The sequence below is a fragment of the Parasteatoda tepidariorum genome, chromosome 1 (assembly GCF_043381705.1).
Source record: "Parasteatoda tepidariorum isolate YZ-2023 chromosome 1, CAS_Ptep_4.0, whole genome shotgun sequence".
Taxonomy (NCBI): domain Eukaryota; kingdom Metazoa; phylum Arthropoda; class Arachnida; order Araneae; family Theridiidae; genus Parasteatoda; species Parasteatoda tepidariorum.
Window position 1 is genome coordinate 105,427,274 of NC_092204.1, and position 10,164 is coordinate 105,437,437.

A 10,164-nucleotide genomic window follows, 5' to 3' on the forward strand; every position below is an offset into this window, starting at 1 on the left:
CAGTAAACCATAAAGTTATACTTCTTTAAATTTGAATTGTAAAATTTTTATTTTCTTCTAATCGAAAAGATACTTAGCGAATAAAAACGATTATTTACTATGAAGCCTTGAAACTGCATTTCTTCAAATCTCAATTTTATTAATTTATTTACTTTAATTTCTTCTTTGGAGAAGGTACGTTACTGCTGGGAATAATTTACCTAAACATACAAAACCTCTGCAACCTTGAAACCTTTGACATTGGTTTTCTTTTAATCTGAAATTTATAAATGTTTTCATTCAATAGTAGCGCCACTATTGAAACAAATAAATCTGTAAATTTTAGATTCCTGCAATAGTGTGCTTCTAGGAAGCCGTGAAGTTGCCTTTCTTTCAATCTAAATTTTAAATTTTTATTTTCTTTTTATCGAAAAAATACTTTATCAATAATGCTGATTAATTACCCCTAAACTTTGAAACTGTATTTCTTTAAATCTCAATCTTATTCTTTCGTATATTTTAATTTTTTCTGTGGAGAAAGTACGCCATTAGTAGTAATAATGATGTACCAGGAAACCTTGACATTGCCTTTCTTTTAATCTGAAATTTACAGATGTTTTGCTTCAATAGTGGCGCTACTGCACGGATAGTTTTGCTCGTGTTTTCCAATCGATGCCGTCGCTTCCGTGAAAGATCTAACTCCAGGATCACTTCAGTTATACGATTCGTGGTTGTTCTAAGAACAACTACAGAAATTGATATTCCCCAATTCAAGTGCGAGAGGAGTTTTTGAAAGAACTCGTAAAAAACTTTTGGGAGGTCTATTTTACTACTCGCGTTTTATTTATTTATTTTCTTAGTTTTTTTTAACATTCCGTTTGAAGATAATGTGATTAAATTTGTTAATAGAATGAATGCCATGATATTTAAAAAGAATATTTATTTTGTGAAAAGAGACATTATATCGTTAGTTAAGTGACGTCATTTTAGTGCTAAATTAATCGGTGAGTTTATTTGGTTTTTGCATTTTATTTTATGAAGTATCTCATTTTTGTCCATTACTTACGTTTTCGTTTTCATATGTTCGCAACCACGTGATTCTGATTTAGTTTAAATTAATTTTGAAAGAAAAATCTGTGCAAAACAAATTACTGTAATGTAAAAAAATATGACAAAATGAGCTGTGGTACTGTGTGCATAAGATGATTTTGATGATACATATCTTTTTCAAATTTAAATTGGCTAAAAAGTTGTAAAGAAATAAAAAAAATATGCATAAGTCAAAAATACAGAAATCGTAAATCTTAAAGTTATTTTCATACATCATACATCGTTTAATCTCATTATGTAATGATTTTTGTTTTAAATATGGTGGTTACTTAAAAAAAAAAACTAAAAAACTTAATTGATTTATTGAAAAAAAATATGAACGTACTCTACACTATAAAAAATTCCGTATCAAATAACGATATAAAGTACCGACACTTTGGGTGTATTCGACGTAACCCATTTTCACTGTAAAATATTAAACGGTTAAGTTTTACTGTATTATTTATTTAATTAAAGTGATTCAGAAATTTCACGATAAATATAACAGTAAAAATTACGGTATACCAGACTTTTTTTTCGTAACATGTTCCAGTGAAAATGGATTTTGAAATGAAAAGTACCGGCATCCTGAGTGGTGGTACTTTTTACAGCAATTTTTTACAGTGAACCTTGTGTGCTTTATGTTTCAGCTAAAGTTTCAATATATATATATATAAAATACTTCTTTTAAAAATTAAACCTTAAATAAAAAATATTATATTTAATGTTTATTCAACATAACCTTAATTTTTTCTTAATAAAATTTAATTTTTATATACTATGTTGGTAAAAATAATTTATTTGAATTCTCTTTTTAATCTGAATTGCTAATTTAAGTTAGCACTATTACTTTTTTAACATAATATTTATTACAAAATATTATGCAAGACGCAGAAATGGAATTTCGCTTTCAGTTTTTTTGGAAATATTGGAAAACTGCATAAGATGAATAAAAATATGGAAAAAATTAATTTTACTAGCATTGTTACTTTTAGTTAAAAAATAATTCATGAAAGATATGTTTTTAAAACATAATGAAACATATATATGAGAGTTATCTATAAAGCAACATATTAAAACATATATATTAAAATAATATTACATGAAATAAAAGGGTGAATAATTGTTTACAAAAAGTCCCAATTTTAAGATAAGGAAAAAAAAATTTTATGCCATCTCATTTTTCATTTGACATGATTAATATCGCGTTAAATTTTACACGTTTAATTTACAAAAACACATTTTAAGTGCAGTATAAATGTTAAAAAATGAAATAAAATCAGTGTTCAGTAATCAGTTCCTTAATGTTTGCAAAAGCAAAATAGTTTAAATGAAATAATGTCTATCAGGAAGATAAAATTTAAATACAATGTCTTAAATATTTTTCGTTTGATAGTGAAATTATGAAAACGTTTTAGTAAGTTAAAATGGCCTGAACTAATTTAAAATTCGTATTTTATTAAGATATGATTAGTTTAGTAAACGCGTTTCGTAAGCTAAGCATTTTTTTTTAAATATACTCCTCAAACTATATTTAAAATAAATGACAATCCACTATTTAAATTTCGGTAACAAGTGCTATAATTACAAAAGGAGTTCAAAGGTTTAACTCAACATGCCCACTAAACGTCAGACGAGAACGACTAAAAATGCTAGTAATAAATGCAATGATAAGCAGGCGAATTAATACAGCAGAAAAACTTGTATAACGCAACTAATAAAACACGAATACAATTGAATCACATTCTTAAATTAGTAACAATCAACAATAATAGTATTCATGAATTTTGCTACACATTTTCATTTACAACTGTTAAATTCTTAATCATTTCTATCAAGACTTTTACAATGAATTGTCTCAAAGAACACATTATTAATGAATTAATTTCAGCCCGCAGACTGCAAATGCAAAGAGTTTTAAAGGATAAGTCTTTTTTAGAGATAACTAGTGATTTCATTTCCATTTAGCTCCAGAGCTAATAAATACTAATAGTCATGGTTGTATTTTTATGTGTAACCAGTTAATTAACTTAATCAAATAATAGAGTAAATTCAGTGTGCAAAGAAAAAACAACTTAATAACTTTTAATCTATTTATCGAATTATCCTGTTCTCAATGTTCGAGGGTTTGATTTAATAAGCTAATTAATTTGAACGGACTTTTTTTCAAGTAACGAGATCAGATACAAAAATGCACATTGTCTAATAATAGATTCTTGACTCTAAAATTATGAGGATAGCTGCAATTATGAAGATAAGACCTTGATAGACCGGATGAAATTTTGAATCCCTTAATGTTAATTTTGAGACACTTTGGCCCATTGGTAAAATTCACTAAGATTAAACGTGAACAATTGGAGTTCGGTTCTGAGTAGTGACTTAGAAGCCCGTTCAGCTTCAGATCTATGTATTTCAGCTTATCTGGGAGGTGAAGGCAGCCAGTGCATAATTCTGGCCACATTACCAAAACTATACCGTTGTTCTTTCAGTGTAGACATAACCTCTATGACCTCCTGCCTCATATCTGATCTTTGAACATTATACTTTTTGTTTAATTCCCCCTTGATTTTTTTAAATTTTTATTTTTCAAGAACTGTTTCAGATTCCCTTCAAGTTTTATTTTTTCCCTTTTAAAATTATGGAAATTAAAATGGTATTAAACTATGAATACCTTACAATAAACAATTTTTGAACAGTAACAAATTAAATAATAAAATTACAAATAATTCAATCTCTCAGAGAATTATCTTTTAAAAACTATTATTGTAATTGAATGCAAAAACATTTGTTGATGAATGAAATCAACTTTATCGTGTCAAAACATTCTAATGCTTTATTATCCAAGCTAATAGGAGCAAATTTGCAGTTGGCGGATGCATTCTCTATATTGAGGGACTAAAATTCAAATCCATTAGAAGAAAAATAGGTTTACATGGAGAAAATATATTTTCGGACTGATTTTTTTAATTCAAATTTGGTTTGCTTAACCAAACAATGCATCTTGTATGCCTTTCAACCATTAAGATTCCATATTACTGCGTGACAATCTAACCATTATATCAAATATCCTTAAGTCACTATTTTTTTCTATTTTGCGCACTGTGCGATTCTAAACCATTTGAGTAAATCATTGATAAACTCAGTTCCACATCTGCCCTTTGGGTTTAAATGCTTTTTCACTATCATTTTCAACTTTAAATTATTAAATAACACGTGAATTAAACGGCAGCCCTATTTCAACCCAAAACAACTATCTTGACAGTTTTGCGAAAGTGTCTATGAGAGTAATTTAAAGTACGTTGCAGATTTCGGGGGCAGAATTATTTTAAACGAGTACCATTGCTAATAGTAAGTTTCTCTCATATCAAAAATAATCTAACTGATCGAAAAAAAATTGCATTAAACTGCTAGTGCTAATATCTTAATGGCAAATTTTTTCGGTCCCCAACTGCTCATTTTAGGTTTCATTAAATGGCAAATTTCTTTGTTTAAATTAAATTCTTAATTTGGATGCTAGAAGGTATTATACTGAAAAGCTACGAAAACTTTATTGATTATAAATGTACTTATAATTAATCAATACATATTTTGAGGCTATCTACAAAAATACAAGGTGCGTAAATTAAAAGTATTTAAAGTATTTTTAAGTTTTAAAGTATTTTTAATTCGAATATAATTATAATTCAACATTGTTTCCCTCGAAATAATTCTTTACTCGAGTCAGGTAAGTAATGTATGTAAGTAGCCTCAGAAATGAGTAGTTTCATAAAACTCATCTATTAACTTTGTTGTGTGACAAGAAGTTGGGCCTTTCTCTATGTTCAGTCTCACAGGCATGATCCTTTTCCATAGTTCAAATTCAATCCATTTTTCGAAATCTGATACAAATCTGTGAGAAATCTGTGTGATACAAATTCAACCATTCACCTATTATTCTGATCGTCAATCAATGATCCATCGGTTCTTGAAGTTTTTTTAATGCATGATTCATGTTCCATTGACTCTCTTCCATCTGAAATGCTTTAAACCGCAGAAAAACCTGAGATAATGGCGAATCACTGTCGACTTAGGCATTCTGGAGTATTGCAGTAGTTTCCATTACAATGTGACCAAATCTGAAGCAAAATCTGTTGGCACACACACCGTTGTTCCATATTAATATCACTCATTTTTAGAACGCAATGCAGAAACTGATTCCACTAGCAAAATAACTTTTAACAACCGCATTCATCAACAGAACAACAGCATTACCACACTTCTTAAACTTCTATGAAAGGTTTAGTTACCACTCGGCACTTGGGCAGTTTCTTTCATCCATGCCTCCCTGGATTTCCCGTAGCATTTAAATCCGGGTCTCCTAGGCTCATTGGTGTAGGTGTTACTTTTAATCGTCAGCAAGCCGTTTCGTACTCTTTTTTGCTGCGCAATTACGTAAGCGCACTTTAGGTTATCAGTCCGGATATCCCTTGCAAGGTGGGGTTAAGCTTCGTTTTCCTACCACCTCTCAAAGTTTGGTGGGACAAGGGTTGCAGCATCGATTGCTAAGTCACCAGTCTCATTACTTCATTTACCCACGTCGTATAAATAATTTATAAACTTGTTTCCATAATTTCTTAATAGTTCGAAGAAATCCTGACTGTGACTTTTACTACGCAACATTTAAGTTGAAAGACTTCGTTAAACGTTCAAGAGGAGTCCTCTAATAGCTACTTTGACTGCTAAACTTATATAAGAATGAGTATCTACGCTTTCTGTAATATCGGTTTAATGATAAACCGTAGTAGTAATTTGAATCACAAGACTCTCGTTTTGAGATAAATAAGATAATAAATATTGAATTGAACCACGAGTTCGTTAAAGTTGAATCATAATATCGGGTAGCCACTTTTTACAACACACTATAGTTCAGTTAGGCTTAATATTAAGAATCTAGCAAATTTAAATCATGTTATATTTCAACACATTTCAAATTTTCTAAGAATGTAATATATAAAATATATTTTAATAAAAAAATATTAGATTAAAAATACAGCACTTGATGGGCAAAATTAGATTCGTAAGCATCTAATTTAAAGGAGAATATAAACTAATTAATGGTGTATTTATAACTACAATTGTCGATATTGTCAGAAACAATTATTGGCCAAAAAATATAAACTATGTCACTACCAATTATCTGTAAAGGTTAGCCATACTTCCTAGAAGCATTCGTGAGTTAGACGCACAATAAAAAAAGAGTGTTTCTGATATTGCGAAGACTTGAATTAGCAGAAAAGCAAAAAAAGAACATTAGCTAAACCTAAACTTTCCGAAGGTAGTGGTTTGAAATTAGTTTAAAACCACATTGAACGAACCAGTTTGTTTGTTTTAAAACATGCTATCTTAAAAAAATTAAATTAAACTGTTATTTATAATATTATTGTATTAATTTCCAATTTTTTAAAGATAAAATAAATAAAAAATATCGAGACATCCTTTAAATTGTTAACATTTTATAATCCTTCGTACAACTCTCACTTCAGTGGAATGTCCTCAATCTATGCATTAATGGCGGGGGAATGCCAAAATTATTGAAACGTAAAAAAAAGCAAATAAGCTTTCGTTATTTTCGAAATCAATCAAATTCAAGTATGTTATAATCATTATTAATGATTACTAAGTATCAGTTAATCCGTATTTGTCGTATAGATATAATATCCGTAAATATATAATATATCCTTAATCTATCGTAAGATAAAAAAGAGAAAAATTTAAAAATACATATATCCTAACTTTAAAAAAAAAAATGCTTTCGTATATAATATTTGATTCATAAATGTAATTTTAATAATTTTATTAAAAAAATTAACTTTAATATAAAGGTTTAATTTAAAATAAATTCTTACTTTTAAATAATGTATTTTAAAATAAATTATTATTTTAATATAAAGTATTCTTCTTAATAAAAATATTACCTTGTATTATAATAGGTCTGTAGGTTTTAAAATTTGTTTTAGGGCAAATTAGTTTGTTTAGCTACATATAAATTCACTACCTCAAACGGAAATATTAGGCAGATATCTTCTTCTGCCACCTTAGCTAAGAACCCTTGAATCCGAACATAATCTTCCATTTATCCTACAAAATATTAAAGGAAATAAATATTTAACTAAAAAAGCTTACTGTGTTGCGCATTTTAGTCAAATTTTTATTCTTAAAAACCACATTATTTCCTTACAAATGTCCTATAATCGAAATTATTAGCGTGTATGTTAAGTTGAAATGCCCATACAGCTTTTTTGCAAAATCAAAAGAATTCTTGGTAACAAAAATAAAATCCAATCTACCTCTGGATAACATTATCATATCAAGATTTAATTTACAATGACATATAAGTAATATCTAAACACATAAGCTAATGAATGCCGAAAAAAAATCATGATTTTGTTGAGTTTTACCTAAAAAAACAATAAAATATCAATATGTAAGAAAATATCATGAACGTTAAATGTACCAAAGCTGTCTAAACGTTATATTACCATAAATTATTTAACATTTATTTTATTTTATTTATTTTTAAGTGCTCGACTTTTTCGCAAAAATTACTCCCAAAACAATGAATGTTTTTCGTATGCTTTTTCCAAATCTTAAAATTAAAATTGTTTGTTATTTGGTGCGATTGTTTCTCTTGATTTTCATATTTTTTAAAAAAAATCAAAGACAAAAAGAACATTTGAAATATTAAAAAAAACTAAATTTAAAATTGTAAGAACATCTTTACAAACTTTTTATGACATGTATAATATTGTGGACATAAAAATGGGCAAGCTCATATCTTTGTTTGTTTTTATCCTGATCCGAGCATTAAACGGTAAAAAATCCAAATTTAAAGAACAAGTGGTAGAAGTAAAAAGCAACATAATAACTGGTCATAATCAGCAAACAATGCAGTTTCACTTAAAAACTATTTTCTTTGTGTTTTTGAAATTCTAGTTATTATGATTCACTACAGATGGCGATACTGCATCATCAATTTTACAAGCTAGATTACTGCCAATCAAAGCAGCTGGCTGGTAGCTATTATCATTTTTGTTCCAAATAAAGACTTACATCTAAAAACAAAACCAAATTGAAACTTGCTAAATTATTTTAAATTTATGCAAATTAAAGTGAAAACAAACTTCCCTAGGCAATTTAACTGCTATTTTTTATCCATTTTCAGTTTTAATTTTTTTAAAAATTATGATAATCAAAATAATTACAAAAGTAATACAACATAAGACCTCTTGTCTTATGTTGAATGTTAATATGAATTATGTTAATATGATTGAAGAAAAACTAATTAATTCAGCAAAGATTTGGAAAAAAATATTTGCCATAAAAATATTGCTGGTAATTGAATTAAAATTCACAAAATATAGAACATAAATATTTAATTACATTTTTTTATCGTTGAGTGAAAGAAAAATATCAAAATGTAAAATTGTATTACATGCGGTTTTTTTCAAGTTAATAGGATTAAAAATGATTATTATGATTAAATATGATTAATTGTTCGTATGGTTGCAAGAATGAATAATATGTCAAAAAAAGCTAATAAACGCGTCTTTTTCAGTAAAATTCAATATCAAATGTTGTACATTAGATTAAAAACGATTGAAAATTGTATTCTACTTGTATTTTATCATTCATCCTCACAAAAAGTATTAAAATACTTTTTTCTTTTGTCTTATTTATTAATTGAGATTGTTTATCTAAAAATGCTTAATAACATTGTCTTCAATATGATATATAATTCCTATAAGCAAGGAAACATAAATAGATTCAATACAACTGTATAGAAAATTATTAAAACTGTATCAAACATCGAATCACACACTGATAAAAAAGTTTTGTGAAAACTACCGAAATATGACAAAATTGAAAGTTTTTCTAGCATAAAGGAACACCAAAAAGCTAAGTAATTTCGGCCGAAGAGCTTTGGCAATGAGTTCTGCACAATTCGGAAAAATGACCCTAAATGAATGTTAGAATTTTAGTAACCACGAATGAAAATTACCAAGTGAATTTGGTTTTATTAAGCAAAATTAAGTTCTTTTTCTTTACCAAAAATGTCATTGACATGCATTATGGTAATAATTTTGCTAGAATTTTTTTCTCCTCCTTGGACGTATTAAAACACTAGTGAGAAAAAAGGTATAAACTCCTTGAAATTTTCTGAAAACTAAACTTTTCGACATTTATTTTTGTTTATTTTCTTCTTCTTTGCTTAGATCTTCTGACCGCGTGCACAATACAAACAAGTAACAGTTAGATATAAGTACTCCGTTTTACAAAATTGTCATCACTCAAAATTTTTTAAAAGAGTTAGATTTGTTTCATATGATTTTTTTCTAAATATATGAATTGTTACTAAATATATCATGATGCAATAAAATTTTTATAACAAATTATACGTACATCTAGTAATAAATGCTTAACCCTACAGCAAATCTCTAAATGAAAAACAAGCTTCTAAATAAAACTCTGACTACGCATATAAATTTTTAAAGTTGCCTTAAAACCCATTAAGCGCCAAGTCTCCCATTTTGGGAACCTTTGTTCAAGAATTTTTTTCTCGCTGAGTAATTCACATGCATATTTTTTATATTTTTTTATCGACTGTTGAAAGTTTTTAGTTTTATTAGAAATTTTCACAGAAGGTTCGAAATGTAAATTGTTTGTTTAGAAATTGCCTAAATGTAATCAAAATCGCTTTTTTTACTTCAAATGAAAATAATTTCAGAAAAAAAATAATTTTTCAAGTCGAGAAATTTAAAAATATTGAATATACAAAACAATTGTTCTGTCATCATATAGTCGCCATCAAAATTTTAAAAAATTGATTTAGACCGATTTTACAGTTGTTTATTTAAAGAGGTCCCAAAATGGGAGACTTGGCATTCTGTGACTAACACCATCCTCAACACATTTACATAAAGGCAAATATTTATGGATTCTTTTTCGTCATACTTAGTACCCTCTCTTTTGTTGTTGAAGGTCAAATATTATCAGTGCAGGTGTTGAATTGCTCATTGTGACCCCTCCCATTATCCATTCTGTCACATAGAATGTTTC

The 10,164-nt window shown here is 27.7% G+C and overlaps 1 protein-coding gene across 1 annotated transcript in view; it reads left to right on the top strand.

Moving 5' to 3' along the window:
• The first annotated feature begins 693 nt into the window (after positions 1 to 693).
• LOC107454874 (cell adhesion molecule 4) overlaps positions 694 to 10,164 on the top strand; it is a 38,938-nt gene continuing 29,467 nt past the window's right edge. The window contains exon 1 of the mRNA XM_016072207.3: positions 694 to 983. The gene's annotated coding sequence lies outside the window, so the exon portion shown is untranslated. The remainder of the gene's footprint in view (positions 984 to 10,164) is intronic.